This window comes from Sturnus vulgaris, chromosome 1 (assembly GCF_052056855.1).
Source record: "Sturnus vulgaris isolate bStuVul1 chromosome 1, bStuVul1.hap1, whole genome shotgun sequence".
Classification (NCBI taxonomy): Eukaryota; Metazoa; Chordata; class Aves; order Passeriformes; family Sturnidae; genus Sturnus; species Sturnus vulgaris.
In genome coordinates this window covers 2,951,230-2,970,214 of record NC_142243.1, presented here as the reverse complement: position 1 = coordinate 2,970,214, position 18,985 = coordinate 2,951,230, and positions in this window count along the sequence as shown.

Genomic DNA, 18,985 nt, shown 5'->3' with positions numbered 1-18,985 from the left:
GGGGGTTCTTCTCTGTGGTTGACACTGCTGAAAACAAGCAATAAAACCATTGTGAAGACATTGTGTCTGAGGTGTTCCAGCTGATATTTTAATTTATTCCTCACAGCCCTGGAGAAGACACAGAGAAGGAAAATTAGGAAGGAAGTTGTAAGCTGGGGAGGTTCTTGCTTAGAGTTAAGCATAATAACCTCATACTTTGAAAGGTTAACCAGATAGAACAAATCACTCTTAAAATCAGAAAATCATAGAAATATTTGAGTTAGAAGGGACCTTTAAAGGCCATTTAGTCCTTGCAGTGAGCAGGGACATCTTCAGTGGGAGTTTTGAGGAGACCTTCTTTGAGAACATCAGTGCCAGCAGAAGAACCAATACCAAATCCAACACAAATGACCCCAAAACCTCCACCACTGCACGAGCTGGGTGCATGGATGGTCCTTTGGAGGGCAGGAGTGGTGCATGGAGGTGACAACCATGGAATCACAAACGTGCTGCCATCATTTTGTCACCATCCACAAGCTTGGAATGATTCCTGCATTTACAGGAGCGTACAACCCAACACATAAATAGAGATGTGTTGATTGTTGCTGGAATATCCCCCAACAAATGTCTTTATTGTCCAACAAATATCTTACTGACATGATAAAAAATGTCTTTATAGCTCACAGCAAAGCATGAGCCTTCCTCTGTGCTGGAGAAAAGCCAGGCAGGCAACCACAAGTGAACAACAATTGTTCATATCAAAGACACAATATTTGATGCACACGAGTATCAGGGAGTGAAAACAGATCTCAACAAGAGGTCAAGTGAGTTTTTCCATATCCACTGGACCAGTCTGGCCACTCACCCCCCTTCTTAAACTGATTTACACCCAGGGTTCACACTGCTGATAAAGGCCAAACCTACAACTTGAAATGACAAGTCTTGGTTATATTTGTCCCTCTTTCTGCATGGATGAACCATTTTCATTTAAAGCAAGGGGTCTGATGCTCTGGGCCATTGTGAGAGGTGAAGCTGTTTGTACTGACCTCCACTAGATCTCTCTGTGGGCTGAGCTAGAAATCAGGAAAACAGGTTGTGAGGGCTGGGGAAAGGAAAAACCAGCCAATTGTATTTATTCTGTGTCTGTAGACGTGAGGATAATCCCATCCTGCCAAAAAAAAAAAAAACATCTTCCACATGAGGAACTCCAATCACTGCTCAGAAATGAATGTAAGTAGGTTTGATGAAGGTTGCCTGAGAATTCTGGAAAAAAACCAAACAGCCCAATCCTCTTTGGTCCCATCTGTGTGTCCTCTGTGTCCTTCCTGGCTGGCAAAGAGCAAAGCATGGCTTTTCTTAGGCACACAGAATTATTCTGGATTTGATGGAACATGCAATCACAACCTCTGGAAGGTTTTGAGCTTGGCTTTTAGGGCTTCTCCGTGTAAGTTCAGTTTTTGTGACTGCAAAAGCATCTTTCTCTATTAGAAAGAATCATGTTTAAAGATGGCAAATGACATCCTTTTCCTTTGATCCCCCGTGGTTTCCATGGCAAAACACCAGGATGAGGAATTTTGTGATTTCCACAACATTAAAGCAATTTCCCATGCAGGGGATCAATCCTAGTGGTTAAATCACTCCACATGCAATGGGCTCTATCTGTACCCTCACACTGGGGATATAAAGTCTGAACTATGGCTCAGTGCAATCCTCAGAGGGAATTTAACAGTGCTGGGTTGTCCAAGGATCCCAAAGACATGTGGCACCAGGAGCCCAGGCATGGTGTCACAGCTGTAACACTGCACTTTCTGAAAGCCTAAAAACCTCTCCTGACCCTGACAGTGCTCACAGAGAAATCATTCCTCCTGGAGAACCCCTTATGCATTTACTCCTCTGTTGGATCATAAGAACAAAGGCAGGTGAGTGGCAGTGTCATCTTAAAACTGCCATTTCCCAGGTCACAGAATTCCACAGAATCCCGGGATCACTGAGGCTGGGAAAGCCCTTCCAGACCATCGAGTCCAGCCTGTGATTGATCCCCCATCCTGTCACCAGCCAGGTCTAGCCCTTCCTGGGACACCTCCAGGGGTGGGGACTCCCCCAGGTAAAGGCGTGGAAAGCTCAGAACTAAACTGGCCTTGCATCCAAAGAGCAGAGAGGCAGAAATTTCCTGTACGTGGCACCAGATCCCTTTCCATGGTTCCACGTGAGAACCCCTCTCCTAGAGTCCATCCCCACCCATCAATTCTGATTAAACCTCTCCCCTGGGAAACATCTCCACTCCTCCCAGGCTAGATCAACACCTTGAAGTAAATTGGGATGCTGAAACCAGCCAATGTCACCCCTGCCTCTGGTTTTCAGAGCAAATCTACATAATTATTGTAAAATGGCTGAGACAGAGGGAGGAAAAAGTAAGGAAAATATTTGGCTTGTAAGCCTGTGATTTGATGTGCTTGTTGGGGAAGACAGGACACTCTAAAGCACATTTTGTTGTCCAGACATTAGGAGGAATCATAAAATCACAGACTGGTTTGGGTTGGAAGAGACCCCAAAGCAGATTTTGTTCCACCCCTGCAATGGGCAGGGACACTTTCCATGGACCAAGTTGCTCCAAGCCCTGTCCAACTTGGCCATGAACATTTCCAGGGATGGGAAAATTAATCCAACTCAGAACTTCAATAGCTTGATAATTAGGTGTCCTGGGTGACAGACAGGAGTTCTGTCATTTAATATCAGCTCCAAACCAAGGAAGTGGCTTTTAAAGCTCAGGGATGCCAATATTTGATGTGAAATAAACTAGGATTGAACAACACCCACATATTCCTGAAATGTGTCTGCACCCCTATTGTCATTTTTTACCTGAATCCACTTGTGAAACATATTTTACAAAAGAAGTAAAACACCAGCAGCAAGACCCCAACACTGAGTTGGGCACTGCTGCCAAGAATCTGCCTCCCCCAGCTCTTACAGATTTATTACTCTGGGATACCTAATTCAATGGTTCTTTCTTATCAGCCACTTAACTCTGAGCTCTTTGGCATAAAGCCATTAAAACCCATAATATTTCATTATGTCCTATCTGCTCCCAGCTAAAAAAAATATGGGGATCTGGTAGAAATATGGCCTCAGTTGGCAACGATGAAGGAATTTATTACATGTAATAGATTTATGTGTGTAATGTGATTTTTGGGTTGGAATGCATGCAGGTTTTCATTCTGTCCCATCAAGTATTTCCCATCAATTGTGATCCAGTTGGCCACTAAATTCCAGCTCTCCTTATGTCCTGTTTAGTTCACAGGTAGGAGTCTAGACAGGGGGTTCCAGGAATTCTCTGGCTTTTGAGAGAATTCCAAACATGTTGGTCCACAATGGGAGAAGGTTCCTCTTGGCTGAGTCTGAACTCAGCCCTTTTCCAGTTCATGATGGTCACATTTCCAAGGATCTCTTTGCAAATTTCCTGACCTGGAGAAGACTGAATGGTTTTATTCTCCCCTGCTTCCATTCTTGGCCAGGAATCCTCAGTTTCTGAGACAATTACTGTAATTTTGGCCAGAATTGGGCAAGGATAAAGCTTGGAATTAAAATTATAGAGTACAGCTCAATTCTGGGCTCTCAACAGCTCCCCCATCTCCAAGGAAAGATTTGGAATTCATCAGCTGGATCAGTGATTAGGGCTTGTGTGAACAACTGATTGCATTTGTTTGGCTGCTGGGGAGAAGGAAAGGAAAGGAAAGGAAAGGAAAGGAAAGGAAAGGAAAGGAAAGGAAAGGAAAGGAAAGGAAAGGAAAGGAAAGGAAAGGAAAGGAAAGGAAAGGAAAGGAAAGGAAAGGAAAGGAAAGGAAAGGAAAGGAAAGGAAAGGAAAGGAAAGGAAAGGAAAGGAAAGGAAAGGAATTCAGACAGAACCAACTATGCTTTTTTTAAAAACAAAATGCTAAAACAGATATACTATGGAAGATTTTTTCCCCTTTAAAGAGAGTCATAAAAATACCATTTGAAAAGAAATTTTACTGTGATGTGAAATGGAACATTTCACTTCAGCCATTTGAAAATACTTTAAAAAAAGGAAATAAAAGAGATTACAAGTCAAGGTAAACTCAAAAGGACTTGCAGAAGAGGAGGATGTCACTGCCTCCCTCCCACTGACTCATCTTAGAGCAACTAAATAAAGTGAGAACAGCAATTAATATCAAGATTGAGTCCTTGCTTTAGAAAACCTGCTCTAGTGGAAGGTGACCCTGCCCATGACAAGGGGGTGAAACAAGATGGTTTTTAAGCCCCCTTCCAGCCCAAACCGTTCTGGGATTTAATATCCAACTGCATCAGTTCATTTCTTCTATGTGCATGATGATTTATTTGTCTGTAGTTATAATACACATCGTTCTCGTGGCAGATTAGGAACACAAGGGCTGTGCTGTGGAGCTCAGGAGTGGCAGGAGTCAACAGGCACCTTTTCCAACATCAACAAAAGATGTCTAGAATTCAGCAACTCTCATCATTCAAATCCAATCTAATTACAGTGCAAAATGTAAATTAATGCAGCATTCTTTGGAGAGCTGCTCACATCCATAGTAATATGCCAGCTCTGGAAGTTGCCCAAGCCTTGAACAAGAGTGAAATTCTTCAGATTTGACACCAAGTGCTATGGTCTGTTCACAGGGAGAAAGCATTTTAGGTATTATTAAGGCAAAGTTTAAAGCAGAAATTGCTCCAACAAGGGAGAAATTTCCTGGGAGTTTCTGGGATGGGGTCCCACACACACAACTAGAACACATCTCTGGTCAGGAGATAAAAAATCCTTGAGAAGCCAAGGGCTGGCAGGGTGCTGGAAACAAAGGTTTGAAGCACTTCAGCAATGAAGACAAATGAGAGTCCTCACTGTTGTCATCTGGCTGTAGAATCTCATTACCAAAGCTTTTCCATTTCAGGATCCAGAAAAAGACCAAATTGAAACTAACACAACTCAGCTTGGTGAGGTGGATAATGAAAATTTCCCTTATTCTGAGCTCCTGTTAATTCTGACCCCCAGTTTAAAGCTGTTCTGGCCTCCTCCAGGTGCAAACACTTCAGCTGAATGAGTTTGCTTTCCTCACCCAATCTTAACAGGGTGAGTACAAATTCCTCACATCAGGAATAGATCCCACAGGCAGAATTCAGCCAGAGAATGTGGACAAACCTTCCACCCAAAGCTCAAAAACTACATTTCATTGCACATAAAGCAATGCTGGTTTCCCTCTGCTAGGTGGGACAGGGTGTGAAAAACCATTGTCAGCTTTGTAAACACAAAGAGAATTGTTATTGTAGTATTGACTTTCCGGGGGAAAATCCTCTCACCTGGCTTTAGGTGTCAATTAAGCAGCTATTAATGCCAGAGCCACTCACTGGAACTCCTTTCTAGAGAGTTCTTGTCAATGTAGTTAATTCAGTTTAGGGGGAAATTCATCTGTGCAGGTGCAGCAGATACGTTTATACTCAAATATAATTAAATAACCCCGGGTTGTCTGATTTGGGCCTTTGGAAACTAAAAGACAGAGAAGACACCGAAATCCCCAATTTTTCTCTTTGAAAGGGCCAAAACGTGCAGCACACAAACTGTTCCTCTTGCTGAATGCATTGCATGGAAACCATAAAGGAGGGATTTAGGGAGTCCTGATGGATGTGAACTCCTCTGCAAAGGAGGTGGTGACTACAAGGTGCTTACCTGGATATAAAAGGGATGGATGGACCACCAGCATCCACAGCTGTCCTGGGCCTTCTCAGATTAGTGAATACAAAAATTGATAAATTCTTGTGAAGAAAGATGTGTATCATGGGAAACAATAGCAGTAAAGAAGGTGTGATGAAGGTGATGTTACACAAACCCATTTCACTTCAAAGCTGGAGGAGGAAAGTGGCAACAATTATAGTTTTGCTTGAAATACACACCTGCACTTCTCACAGGATGTCCAGTACTCTCTCCTTCTAGAAATAACTGGGGTTTGCTTCTGCTCTATGTTAATATTGAAATCAAATTCTTATAATAAGAATTTTTTGGTGAGTGAGCAATGTGTATGGAAACCTTGAATATTACAGTATTAAAAAATGCTTGTCACCCAAAGGACACTGCTGTTGTTAAGAACATAATTATCTTTACTGCATTAGCACTTAGTGAATGTTCCCATTTGTAAAAAAAGTATAAATTCAGAGCTTTTAAGAAAAGTAGAAAAAATATTTTCTACCTCCAGTAATATACCTAAAACTCAGGACCTTGGCTCAGTGACAGGAATAATTTTTTGGGGGGACTGTGGGCTCAACAGAGAGAATTTGACCACGGATCTAACAAAGAGAGATTAACTGGGATAGAATAACCCCCAGATGAGCACTAATACAGTTATTTTCCCTGTGGGTTGTAAAAAGTTTTTTTCTTCCCCCAAAGACAAAATGAGACCAAACCTGAACTTCAATTTATTCTGTTTCTTTACTAATGGAATATTAATTTTTGTTTTTCACAGGGCTGTTTGGGAGGTTTGGGTTTAATATATTGAAATTGCAGCTGCATGTATTTGAATTATTTATGCAGCCAGACATGTAGGCTGTGATTAAGCTCCTCATTTGGTTGTAACACAAGGTTCATTTCTTCTGCTCGCTGATTTAGCACGAGGAAACCTTCCCTGCAGCTCTGCTCCACAATAAATTGCTATTGGCAGATAGAAATGTCAGGTTTACCCTGCAGATGGGAGCAATAACAAATCAGACCTTTGCTTGTTCCATTTTTCCTGTTCCACGTGTGACAAGGGATGTGTGCTGCTCTCTGCTGACTCCATCTCTTTTATCGTGGTGTTTTTCCACAGGTTGATTTTTGTGGCTACGAAAAAAGCAGCTCAACATCCATGAAACAGGCTCAGACAAACTTCTCAGGCCAAATTTTCAACTTTGGCATGAATCTATTGAGGTTGAACAAATATTTTTATTTCCTGGGTTGCATTTTAACAGTGAAATTTTTACAGTGAATCTCTTTAAAATCATGGGAGACTTGGTCAGTACCAAAGGAGATCTGTGAGTGCCTCTTCAATGTCCTTGTTTCTCTGTGGTTTTTGCTTGACAAAAGACAAATATCAAGCATTCCCAGAAGATGCTGTGAGAAGGTATCCTGGGATAAAGGAGATAAAATTGCAGCAAGAGAACAAGGTCAGGGGGATGAGTGAGAACTGGGATAAAAAGAGGTGAAACATGTTTGGCCTTTTTAAACTTTGATTGCAAATTTCCTTTGTGGTTGGAGAGTCTCAAGCCCAGTTTTCAACTTTGTCATGAATCTATTGAGGTTGAAAAAAATGTTTTCATTCCCTAGGTTGCATTTTTACAGTGAATCTCTTTATAATCATGGGAGACTTGGTCAGTACCATGGAATCATAGAATGGTTTGGGTTTGAAAGGACCTCAAAGGTCATCCCATTCCACCCCTGCCATGGCAGGGACACCTTCCACCATCCCAGATTGTTCCAAGCCCCATCCAGCCTGGCCTTGGACACTTGCAGGGATCCAGGGACAGCCACAGCTTCTCTGGGCACCCTGTGACAGGGAAGAATTTCTTCATGGTATCCAATCTAAATCTACTGTCTTTTCAAGCCCCACAGCATCTGCTACGACTCTCCAAGCCCGTTTTTGGGCAGTTGAAAACCTCACCCAAAGTGCCCATTTCTTTCCTTGAACAAAGGATCCAGGACAATTCACCCACTGCTGCATATTTTGATTTTTTTTTTTTTCCTGTAAGTGCTACAAAACAAGGAGCCTTTTTTACTTCGGGTACAAAATCTATTGATCAGTATTTTAATATATTGGGCAAGCCAGTACAGTCCAAGGGCAAAACTCTGTATTCCAAGATCCCAAACAGAAAAAAAAACTTGCATCAAACTCTGTATAAAGCTGCCACTGTGGAAGAAATGGAATAAATTGAAGCCCAGAGCTGTGACTTTCAGGATGCTCACGCAGCTCTTCCTTTTCTCCACGTTCTCCACTGCCTCCATCTTCCTGGACATGAAGAGCTTGATTTCAGCTCCTTCAGGAAGGTTCAAAACTGTTTTCCTGCATTTTCTGAATGTCTGGAAAAGGCAACTGACAGCAATGGAATGGGTAACCACTGGGCATCATGGGGAATGTTTATCCACTACCACTTGCATTTTCAATGTGGTATTCATCCCTCCCTGGTAACTTAGGAATGTATTTATCTGATATCTTTGCTTATTTTTATCAAAGCACTCCAGTGGCTGAGCAGGAATTGCATTTTTCCCACGTTTTATTTCCAATTTCTTGCTCTCCAGGAGGATGTGAACACTTTTGCACATTAAGTCACTGGCTCCCAGACAGGGTGACCTTGCAAACACGAGTCATCAAAACACCAAGAACTTCATGCAGGAAGAAGGGTTTGTTTGTTTGTTGCTGGGAGTTTTTTTTGTCCTGGCTCAGTTCCTCATACTATCTAGGAATATGGTATGCAAAAGGGTCATCCACCTCAGTGTCTTTGGATTTATAAAAATGGCCAGAATCCTCTTTTGCTTTTCCCTGCTGCTCCTTCTCCTCACAGCAGCCGGTGATGGTGCTGATGATGCTTCTCCAAATTAGCTTTGGGCTCCAAAAATGCATCACAGTAACTGCAAGTTGTCCATAGAGTTGTAGGATGTCACAGAGGGAAGCAGAACTGGGGAAAGGTGATCTTGCTGAGGAAGAAGCTGACTGAACAACCTCACCAATGCCCTAACTAGAAGGGTGAAAGATTCATTCTCCCTGGCCCTAGGAGAAGTGCCTTAGGAGAACTTGTGTCCTTACAGATAAACTTTCTGACTCTGGAGCAAAATGTCACATTTTCCATACTGGCTTCAAAAAGCATTTTCACACGCACTCCCCCCACGAAATATAGATGGAAGTCAGACAATTGAGATTTAGTTTCCCTAAATCTCAGTTTCTGGTGGGATTTAGAGCAGTTTCTAGATCATGCAGAAATCCAAGGAGTGCTGTAAAAGTCTTGAGCCAGTGGTAGGAAGTAGTGGCTGACTCAGGGCTGCTGGTAGAGCTAAGCTTGAAATCCAGTGTAAAAAAGAATTAAAAAGACTCTCCAAGCACAGAGGAAATTTGCAATCAAAGTTTAAAAAGGCCAAACATGTTTCACCTCTTTTCGTCCCTGTTCTCACTCATCCCCCTGACCTTGTTCCCTTGCTGCAATTTTATCTCCTTTATACCAGGATACCTTCTCACAGCATCTTCTGGGAATGCTTGATATTTGTCTGCCAAGCAAAAACCACAGAGAAACAAGGATATTGAAGAGGCATTCACAGATCTCCATTCACCCCCAAAATACCCACGAGTGGGTCTGGTTTGAGGCAAAAAAAACCCCCTGTTTTTATTTGCCCTGTTTCAGACACCATCATAGAGGAGCATTTCTGCTCACTGGCCAGACCTGTGTTGTTTTCTGTGCAAAATCTGAACAAATGAGACCATTTGTCTAAGTCATGGCAGCTTGGTTAATATTACCTCATGTGAAAACATATCAGGCAGCTTTTTATAGGGGAGCTTTAGTTTTGTGTAAGTGTTTTTCATTTTCCTGAGCTCTGTGTCATACCTGGCTTGTTCTGAGAAACACACACTCTTACCCCAGAACAGTCACAAAGGTGCATTTGAAAGCTTCTTTATTAATTCATTTACATCTTTTAATAATGAAGCCTTCTGGTCCATGGACACTGGGATGATCTCAGCACGTGGAGACAGGCAAAGCCATCCTTTTTCATTCACTGAAATGGGTTAAATGGGTAAGTTTTGTTGAAATTAAAGCATTCAATAGTGATTTTTTTGTCTGCCTAGAAGATGAATTAAAGTAGAGATAGAAGAGCTTGGAAAACAGACGAGAGCCTCTGTTGCAAGAAATCCTGCCATAAAATCACAGAATTATCTTCCAGAGAATGACTTGTGCTAATTGAGCAAGATGAGAGTTGGAATTAATTAGGGGTGCAGCCAAGACAAAATTCCCAAGGAGGACTTTGCAGCACCACAAAGATTGACCAAAATATGCTGAATTATGACATTGGCCACACAGACTCACTCTGAGAATCCCAGAATTCCAGAATGGTTTGGGTTGGAAGGGACCTTAAAAATCATCCATTCCACCCCCAGCCATGGGCAGGGACACCTCCCACCATCCCAGGTTGCTCCAAGCCCTGCCTGGCTCTGGACTCCTGCAGGGATGGGGAATTTTCTGTTAACACAGCATGTTGGAGAGGAGGAATTTGGCCTTGGATAGAGATCTCCACATCTCCATGTGTGGGTCACACCAGGGGGATCTCCCTGCCTGCTGCCACCTCTCCATCCAGACAGGTCTGTGGTTAATATTTTGTGACAAGCTTCCCCATCATGACCCTTCCTGGATCAAAACCAAGAGTGAGGAATCTGCTGAGAGCTTCCAAGCTTCCCAAAATGTTGGCCAAAATATTCTTTTGAGCTGCCAGAGCTCAGTCAGACTCCAGTTAGTGCCACCCCTGCAGCTGACCTCTGTGAACTGTCTCTTTTGATTAAAAAACATCCCTGATAAGCCATCTGTAAGGCTTCCAACAGGGAAATTAAAGGAAAAATGTGTCTGGTCCATACCATGGAAGAGCATTGCACTGCTACCTAAAGGCTTTAAGTTTTGCACTGAATTTCAAGGCCTCAGGAGCCTCTCAAACTCACTCCCTGTGAATTTTTCTTGTCCAAAAATAGCTTTGTTTTACTTGGTGTAACTGTGAGAAAAATTTCTCAAGCTGATCAGGGGTCTGATGAGGCTCATTTATTTTACTTTTGTAACCACATTTTTATGCAGGCAGCAGTAGCAGCAGAAAAACAAACCCAAGAAACACCAATAACAGTTACAAGGTTATAACAATTTCACTACTAGGGTGATCAATTTGAATGTCTGGAAATGTTCCCTGGCACTCTGTGGACAATAATTTCAATTTCACAGGGCTGTCTAGGGGGTTAAATCCAACCTGCAAACCTGATTTTACAGTAGCAGGGTCACAGGTCAATGTATCAATGTCATTGTGGTTTTTCATAGAGTCACAGAATGGTTTGGGTTGGAAAAGACCTTAAAGACCATCTAATTCCAACCCCCTCCATGGGCACAGGGTTGGAACTGAGTGACCCTTCAGGTCCTTTCCAACCCAAACCGTTTTAGGAATCCATGTCTAGGATGCTCAGGTGGGATTTTGGGATGCTGGAGTCACTGCACACAATCCTTCTGTGTGTGTGCCTTGGGACTGAGGAATTCTGTTCTACCCTGAAATGAAATTCTCTGGTACAGAAGAGGATTTGCTTATTGGTTGAGCTCAGCTTACTCCTGTTTAGCACAAGGACAGACTGCACAGCCAAATTGCCCATGGCTTTTCCAGAGTGAACTCCTCAGCTGGAATCAGAGAAGGAGCTAAATCCCAAGTGGAGGGAACAAGCTCTGATTTAGTACACAACCTCGGACAATTTTTGCCTTTTACCTAAAGTATTCATTTACCAAACACCATGACCTGAGCTCCTGCAGTGACAGCTCAGGTGCCACATCCGTGATGCAGCCCTGACAGGTGAGACCCAGGTAAGAACCAGGAGCTTTCATTGCCCTCATGGGTCATTTTTCAGCTGCAGAAATGGCACCTGGAGCATTTCCTTGCCAGGCAGAAGCAGCAAACACATCCTGTGGTGTGTTCTGGGTGTGCTGCAGCTTTGCTCTTCCCTGCAGGCTGGCTTGGAGCCTTTGTGCTGGGGGGATTCACCACGGGGGTGTCCCACAGGGCTGCACTGCACGTTGCCCTTTCTGCATCCTGGAAATTAAAAACATGCTGTGAGATGTGTGTCCTCAGCCAGCCTGGCCCTGTAGGAGCTGTAAGACATTAATATGCAGGGGAGCTGCTCTCTCCTTGCTCAAGAGGTGCAGTGCACTGGCAGGGAGCCCAAAAGGAGGAGGGAAGAGGGCCTGGCAGCTGTTGGAGGCACTTGAGAAAGAGATCACATCATATTAACCCATTGTCCTTCTCCCATTCCCCATTTCCACAGCATGAAGAAAAATCTTTCTTTTTCTTTCCCACGAATGATACCTCAAGCAACTATTCCTAACTGCAGGGACCATCCCTGAGGTCTCTTCCAACATAAATCACTTTTTAATTCTACGAATCCCTCTTTTTCTCTGTGCTTTGCCATGATGGGGACACAGCACGAGGAGCAGGTTTGGATGTGGTTCAGATGAGCTTTTTCCACGTCTCTGTACCAGCCTGTCTCCCTCTGTGCAAAAGGAGGGGCTGCATTCCCTGCCCTCCCTCAAAGAGCCCCGTGTGATTTCTGGTCTGGAAGTTCTGCTCATCCCTGCATTCAACCTGAGGAGCAGCTGAGCATGGGTGGAGCAGAAATAAACAGAGAATCGAGAGTTTTCACTCAAGTCCTACAGCTCCTTCTCCAAAACATCTTCTGCTATTGTGGCAAAGACTCTCTTTTTGTCCAAGGATAGTTTTCTGGACTTCTGTCACATTTACAAGGGGAAATGGAATTAATTTGAGGAGGTCAGGTTTAGGTGGGATATTTGTTCCCTGAGAGGGTGGGGAGGCTCTGGCACAGGTTCCCAGAGAAGCTGTGGCTGCCCCTGGATCCCTGGAAGTGTCCAGGGCCAGGCTGGACTTGGGGCATCCTGGGTTAGGGGAAAGTGTCCCTGCCCATGGAGGGGGGTGGAATTAGATGATCTTTATGTTTTTTTTCCATCCCAAACCAGTCTGTGGCTCCATGAAAGAACACAATGACATTGGGGCACTGGCCTGTGACCCTGCTACCATAACACCAGGTTTGCAGATTGGATTTAACCACCCAGACAGACCTGTGAACAATTGAAATTACGTTCACCACATTTCCAGACACTCAAATTGATCATCCCTGCATTGATATTGCTACAACACTCCTTGGTGTGCCTTGTGCCAGGGATAAATAGCACATTCCCAAAGAATTTCTGGGAGTGTCTCATGGGAGAAGGTGGTGTAGGTCATTCCTGATGAACATTGGATGGAACATCTTATTTTGGAAAGTCAGAGTTTAATAAAATAAGAGTGGGCCATTCCAGCAGGCCTCAATACCAGAGAAGAATCCCAAACCTGTTTCACCTGCTGCAATAGCTGTATCCTTAGTGTTTATTCCAAATTTTTTTCCCTTTTTCACTGTCAGACCTTACAAGTCATGAGGACATTGCTTGGGCAGCAGGATGGCATGAACAGCAACCCTGAGCTGGCTTTAGGGTGTCTGCAGTGCCACCAAAATCAGTCATGAGGAAGAAACCTGACCTCAGGGCAACCCCTGCTCTCCGTGGATTATGATTTTCTCTCTCCCCAGACTTTTCAGAAATGGGCATTAAAATTAATGTATTGCTCCACGTAGGATTGATGAGGTGACCGTGGATGTTCTCCTCCTGGTACAGCTTTGAATTTATAGGATATTTCTATTTCTATGTTTTATTTATAAGAAATCTATCTATATGTATGCTTATTTCATATTTATGTTTATATTTAAATTGATGCTTAGATATTTATATTCCTATTATCTACTTTTAGCAGCAAATATTTCACAGGCCCAGTGATCCCAGCTCCCTTCAGCCTTGCAGGCAGTGCAGTGACTCATTCCAGTTCTCTGTAATTCCTCTTTTCTGTGAGTCTCTCCTCAAGGCAGACAAGCCATGGAAATGAATTGGTCTGGTTTGTAACTTGTTTATTGGGATTTCACCTCAGGGGCAGCATGAGCAGGCAGATGTGAGAGTATTTTTTTCCCCTCTTCCTTCTCTTTAGGATTGCCCAAGTCCCACTGGTGTTGCCCAACTTTTGAAGGTTTGGCTTTGCAGTTTTAAAAGTGTTTTTGAAATGCAACTTCAGTGGGTAATATCCCATCCAAAAAAAGGGGATGGAAACAGCAGAAACACCATCCTGGGGCATCAATTACCTCTCAGGTTCCCATCTCTCTTCTGCAGCAGGGCTGGAATCCCTCAAAGAAACAGACTGCAAGATTAAGGAAAGAAAAGTGTCCCTGCCATTGGAACTTACTCAACCATTCCAGAAACATATTCCCTATAAAAACCAGTCCCAACAGGAAAAATAGGATGGAGAGGCATATCTAGCCCAAATTGTTCAGTTTGTGAGGAAAACAGGAAAATGAGGTGAGTGTAGTGTAAGTAGCAATATTTTTATATTTATTAAAATGTTTGGGGAATATTTGTAGGCTTAAATTTAAGGCAGATTTGTGAGGCCAGTTTCTTACCTCCACTCAAGGGTGAGCAATAGATCCATACCCAGGGAGTGGTCCAGAACAGGAATCATTTGGGATCTCTGCAGTGTTTCCTGGAACTGCCCCTGTTCTCAGCCTTTCACAGCCAAAACGATTTTTGGCAGAGGGGAAGAAATGGGATTTTTTACTCTGATGGTCAAAGTGGAATACTGGGGAAAGAGCCTGGAAAGGTTGATTTTCTCCTGTGCTTTAAAACCAGTCAGTTGAGTGGCTCCACTCCAGATAAATACTCTGTTTTCTATGAATGGATCTATAAATGAGATTTTTTGGGGGTGGTTTAGGTGTTAATCAGTAATGAAGCAGCATTAAACTGGCCCCACCCAGTTACTTGTAACTCCAGCAAATGGTTTTCATGAAACTACACTTCTGTCCTGTATATGCCTTAAAGGTTGTGTCAGCACAATTAGGGCTTCTTAATCCAGCAGTCAGAGAAATAAATGGAAAGGCTTGTCCTGAACTCAGGGGGAGGTGGGGAAAGCCTGGCACAAATGGAGACATCACTCACACCAGTGGCACAGGAAATGAGAAAGATCTCCCTGAAGTCTCTCTGTGTTCCTTCTGTGCTGGAAAATCCTTTGTTGTTTAACAGAGCACTTCAGAAATCCATGAATTTATCCAGAAACCACTAGACCAGTGTTAGTCACAGCTCTAGACTCTGGCAGTGACCTTAAGCCTGGCCCAAGGGGATGGTTTCTGAGGCACAAGAAGATTTTCCTCCTCAGGAGTGAGGATCTAGTCCAAAGCCCCTGGAGCAAATTTTCTCCTTTTTGCTGTTATTCCCTGGAAGATAATACAGATATCAAATCTAGCAGTGACATTTCTTGCTCTATTCATGGCTTTATTCATTGCATTAAGGACATTAATTTTTTCCTGAGTGAGCTCTCAGCAGGAGACACCCCAGAAAATTGCTTGCTAAAAAAAAAAAAAAAAAAAAAAAGTCTAAAACCTCCCTTGATATTTTTTTTTACTCCAATATTTTTAATAATTAATCAACTTCCATCCAACTGTCAAGCTCCAAGCCTGGCAGTTAAATCACACCAGGGCAATCAGGTTGCTGCCTGCAGGTTTTAGACTGGGATCAACATTTTAGACTGGCATCAGGCTTTTATCCTGGGATCAAGCTTTTAACCTCATGAGAGCTTTTCCCACAGAGACACTTCCCAGATTCCTTCCTGGGTGTTCACAAGAACCCCAAACCAGCAAACAGTTTCCCAGCATGGAAAATTTTCCAGGCTGGGCAAGGATGGGAGCTAATTGGAAGCCCACAGAGAACCACAAAATTTCTAAGGTTGAAAAAGATCTCAAAGATCAAATCCAGAAGATCTGTGTTTGTCTTGCAGGTTGAACACGTTGCCATCAGCAGAACAAGTGCCTTTACAAAGACATTCTCCATGGAATTGGGAGCCAGTTTCTATGGCAAATTACTGTGTCCTGCAGGCATCAAAGTTAATTTGGAATGAGGCAACTGAAATACCTCTGCCTGAAATAGTTTGGAGTTTTATCAGCACCTCACTGCAGCCAGCAGGAGTTAAGCATTCATTTTGAAGACCCCAGTTTTAGGATAAATTAGCAAATCTGATGTGTTGGGAACCAGCCCTAAATAATTTTCCAAGAATTTCATTAACAGTTCTTTATCAGGCAGAGGAATTGGAGCCATAAAGAAACAGCACAGAGAGTTAAAGGTTACCCAGAGGTCAAAGGTGGGAATAAAAATTGCACCTTTGCCACCCCAATCCAACCCCAGCAGCCACTGGGCTTCCCAGTTGGAGCAGGAATGGTGTGGGAGGGTCCTGGTGAGTCTCTCCATTGGCCTCATTAGGATTTGGATCAAATATTGAGGCTAATTCTTCTCTGTTCCCCCATGGAGCTGTGCTCTTAAATGATTTATGCAAATGAGGTGCATCTATTAAATTTACAATGCTGCAGGCATCAATATGCAAGTGTTAGAAACTGTTTTGTATTCAAGAAATCTGAGCAAAACCCTGATTTTCCCCTGAAAAAATGAAGGCTGAAGGAGCTGGGATAAAGCTGATTCTTTTAAGTACATATCTAAAGAAAGGCAGAATAATTTCCCTGCCCTCTATTATTCACTGGAAAAGGTCTCATTTTTTATGCCTTTGTAAATACCCTGCTGTCCATGATTATGCATTGTCATGACTCTTTTGTGATGAAATAACCAATCCAGCTGCTCTGGAATTAAGCTGAATTTTGCAAGTGTAGGGGAAAAGGTGCAGAGCAATCTCCTGCTCCTTGAATTCAGGGAATCAGCCCAGCCTTGCAAGCCTTGGAAAACTTGGAAGGGTTTTAATTCCCACCTGATTCTCACCTGCAGGCAGCATCCTCATGGGCAGGGCCACCACTTTGGAATCATGGAACCCTTAAAGCTGGAAAACACTTTATCAAGTCCAAGAATCAATCCAGAGCCATCACCAGGTTCACCCCTAAATCACGTCCTCAAATTCCACATTCCTGAATCTTCGAAATCCCTCCAGGGATGGTGACTGCACCACTTCCCTCTTCCAATGCCTCACCACCCTTTCCATGAAGAATTTATCCTAAATATCCAACCTAAACCTTCCCAGGGCACATCTTGAGACCATTTTGTCTTCTGAGAGACTTTTGGGAACTCATTTCAGGTGATCACACAGAAGAGCCTCTTGCCTTTTGAGAGTTTTCCAGGTACCTCAGCAGGCTCCAAATATTGCTCCAGAATGGCACAGGTCTCTCACTGAATCTTCATCAGAACTTCCATCCTCTCTTGGATGTTTTGGATGCCTCCAGATAATTGTTCTGGAAGTCTCAAAGAAGATAAGAAAACAAAACTATTCTTTGATTATATTTAATTTGCGGAAGAAATTATTAATGATTTAATTTGACGATTACATTAAGTGTATACCCTGAAAAGGGGATTTAACACCAGATCTCTCCAAAATAAATTCTATGCTGTCACTAGAAGCAAATCCTTCTTTTCCAAGCTACAAAGCCCTCCAGAGCAGGTTGGTGCATTGGAGAAGCCTGACCTGAGAAAAAACAGGGGAAACCCTCTGGAAATATCTTCACCAGCAACCAACAAACACTGTCACAGGCCCACCCAAACTCTTCAAACCCTTAGAAAAGCTTTTATTGCAGCTTTGACCTCCCACCAGCACCTTCCCAGTCCTTGCCCAGGTGTCCTTAGGAGCCACCATGGGACAGGGACCATCTCCTGTTCCCCTAAAGGATGTCCCTTGTGCAAAATTAACACCCCCCAGCTGCCCAAATTAGAGTTATGTCCATGTTGGCATCATGGCTAAAAAAAAAAACAAAAAAAAACCCCACAACATTCCAGACCCAACTACAAACACAGCGATATCAACAAAATTCCATTTTATGTCCTAAAGTCCCTTCACCCTGGAAAATCTTAAAAAATATTTGCATGTATCTTTGGCAGGCAAAACCCCTCCCAGATTTATTTTTCCTCCTAATTTCAGCAGGAGGAAATTCAGTTTTCAGCAGGGAAAAACAAGTTTATAGTTGTGTCTTCAAATGGAAGTTTCTAGCACCTAAAGGAAAATATGCCACTTTCCCATATAAATGCAGCAGTACAAGACAAAGGAGGGGAAAAAAAAAACCCTCTTTTATTTAATAAATATATAGAATAATATGGAGTTGTACTTATGCAGTAGATTTTCATCAGCTCCAGCCTACAGCCTATCACAGCACTTATTAATAGAACTCCAAGAGCATTGCTTTCTCAGCTTGTGCATAATTCAGACAGAAAAAAATAATTTCAGGATAAAACAAATCCCATTCTTTAAAAAAAAAAAAAAACAACAAAAACAAACAACATAACAAAACCAACAACAAAAAAACCCCATAAAGTAATAAATGGTGCAAAAGCATTGGAGGTAAATATTAAATAAATTGCTTGGAGGTAAATAATACTCCCAGTCTCTGCTTCAAATGTTTTCTTTAAGGGATTCTGTAGCAAAGGGCTTTTTGCTCAAATGGCACCATTACAAATTCAAAATTCGATTCAAATCTGCAAGGTGAAAGATTTCATTCTGAAAAGCAGGAAAAGAGGCAATACAAGCACGTTTCAAAATTGCTGTTTGTTCCATTTCTACACAAATGAATTGAAAATAGGAGTAATAAACCTTCTGGTTTATTATTAAACCAGAAGAATAAACCTTCTGGCCTCTAAATCTGAATATCTCCCATGGAAAAAGAAGTTTTAGTTGTAAAATGTTGCCCAGTTTTTCATTACACTCTTCCCTGACTAGAAATATTTGCAGAGAAGACACTTTTTTCTAAGATCCAACACCCAGAACTGTAGAGAAGAGTTTTTCTGAGCAAACTGCATGATTCAGAACTGGAAATGAAGCACAAATATACTCCACAGAAATAAATCACTACAATCTTGACATTTCCACAGAAAGGTGCTTTCAATATTATCTCTATTTAGCAGACAGAATTTCCCAAATGCAGCAAAAGTTGCAGCAGCCAGAAGTTTGTGTCGAGACCCTCGTGGTCCTTAGTGTAATTTTTTGAGGGAGAATTCAGCCAAATGCCCATTTTCCCTTTGAGAAGTGGCTTTTTGGTGGCAGTGGTTGTTAGAGATCAAATCTCTGGGGTGGTGTCTGCTCTGAGATGCAGAATTTCTCCTGTGTTGTGCTCCCTGCAGGGTGTTGTGTCTTTTTTGGGCCCTCCAGGGAGGCCACTATTAATGAAA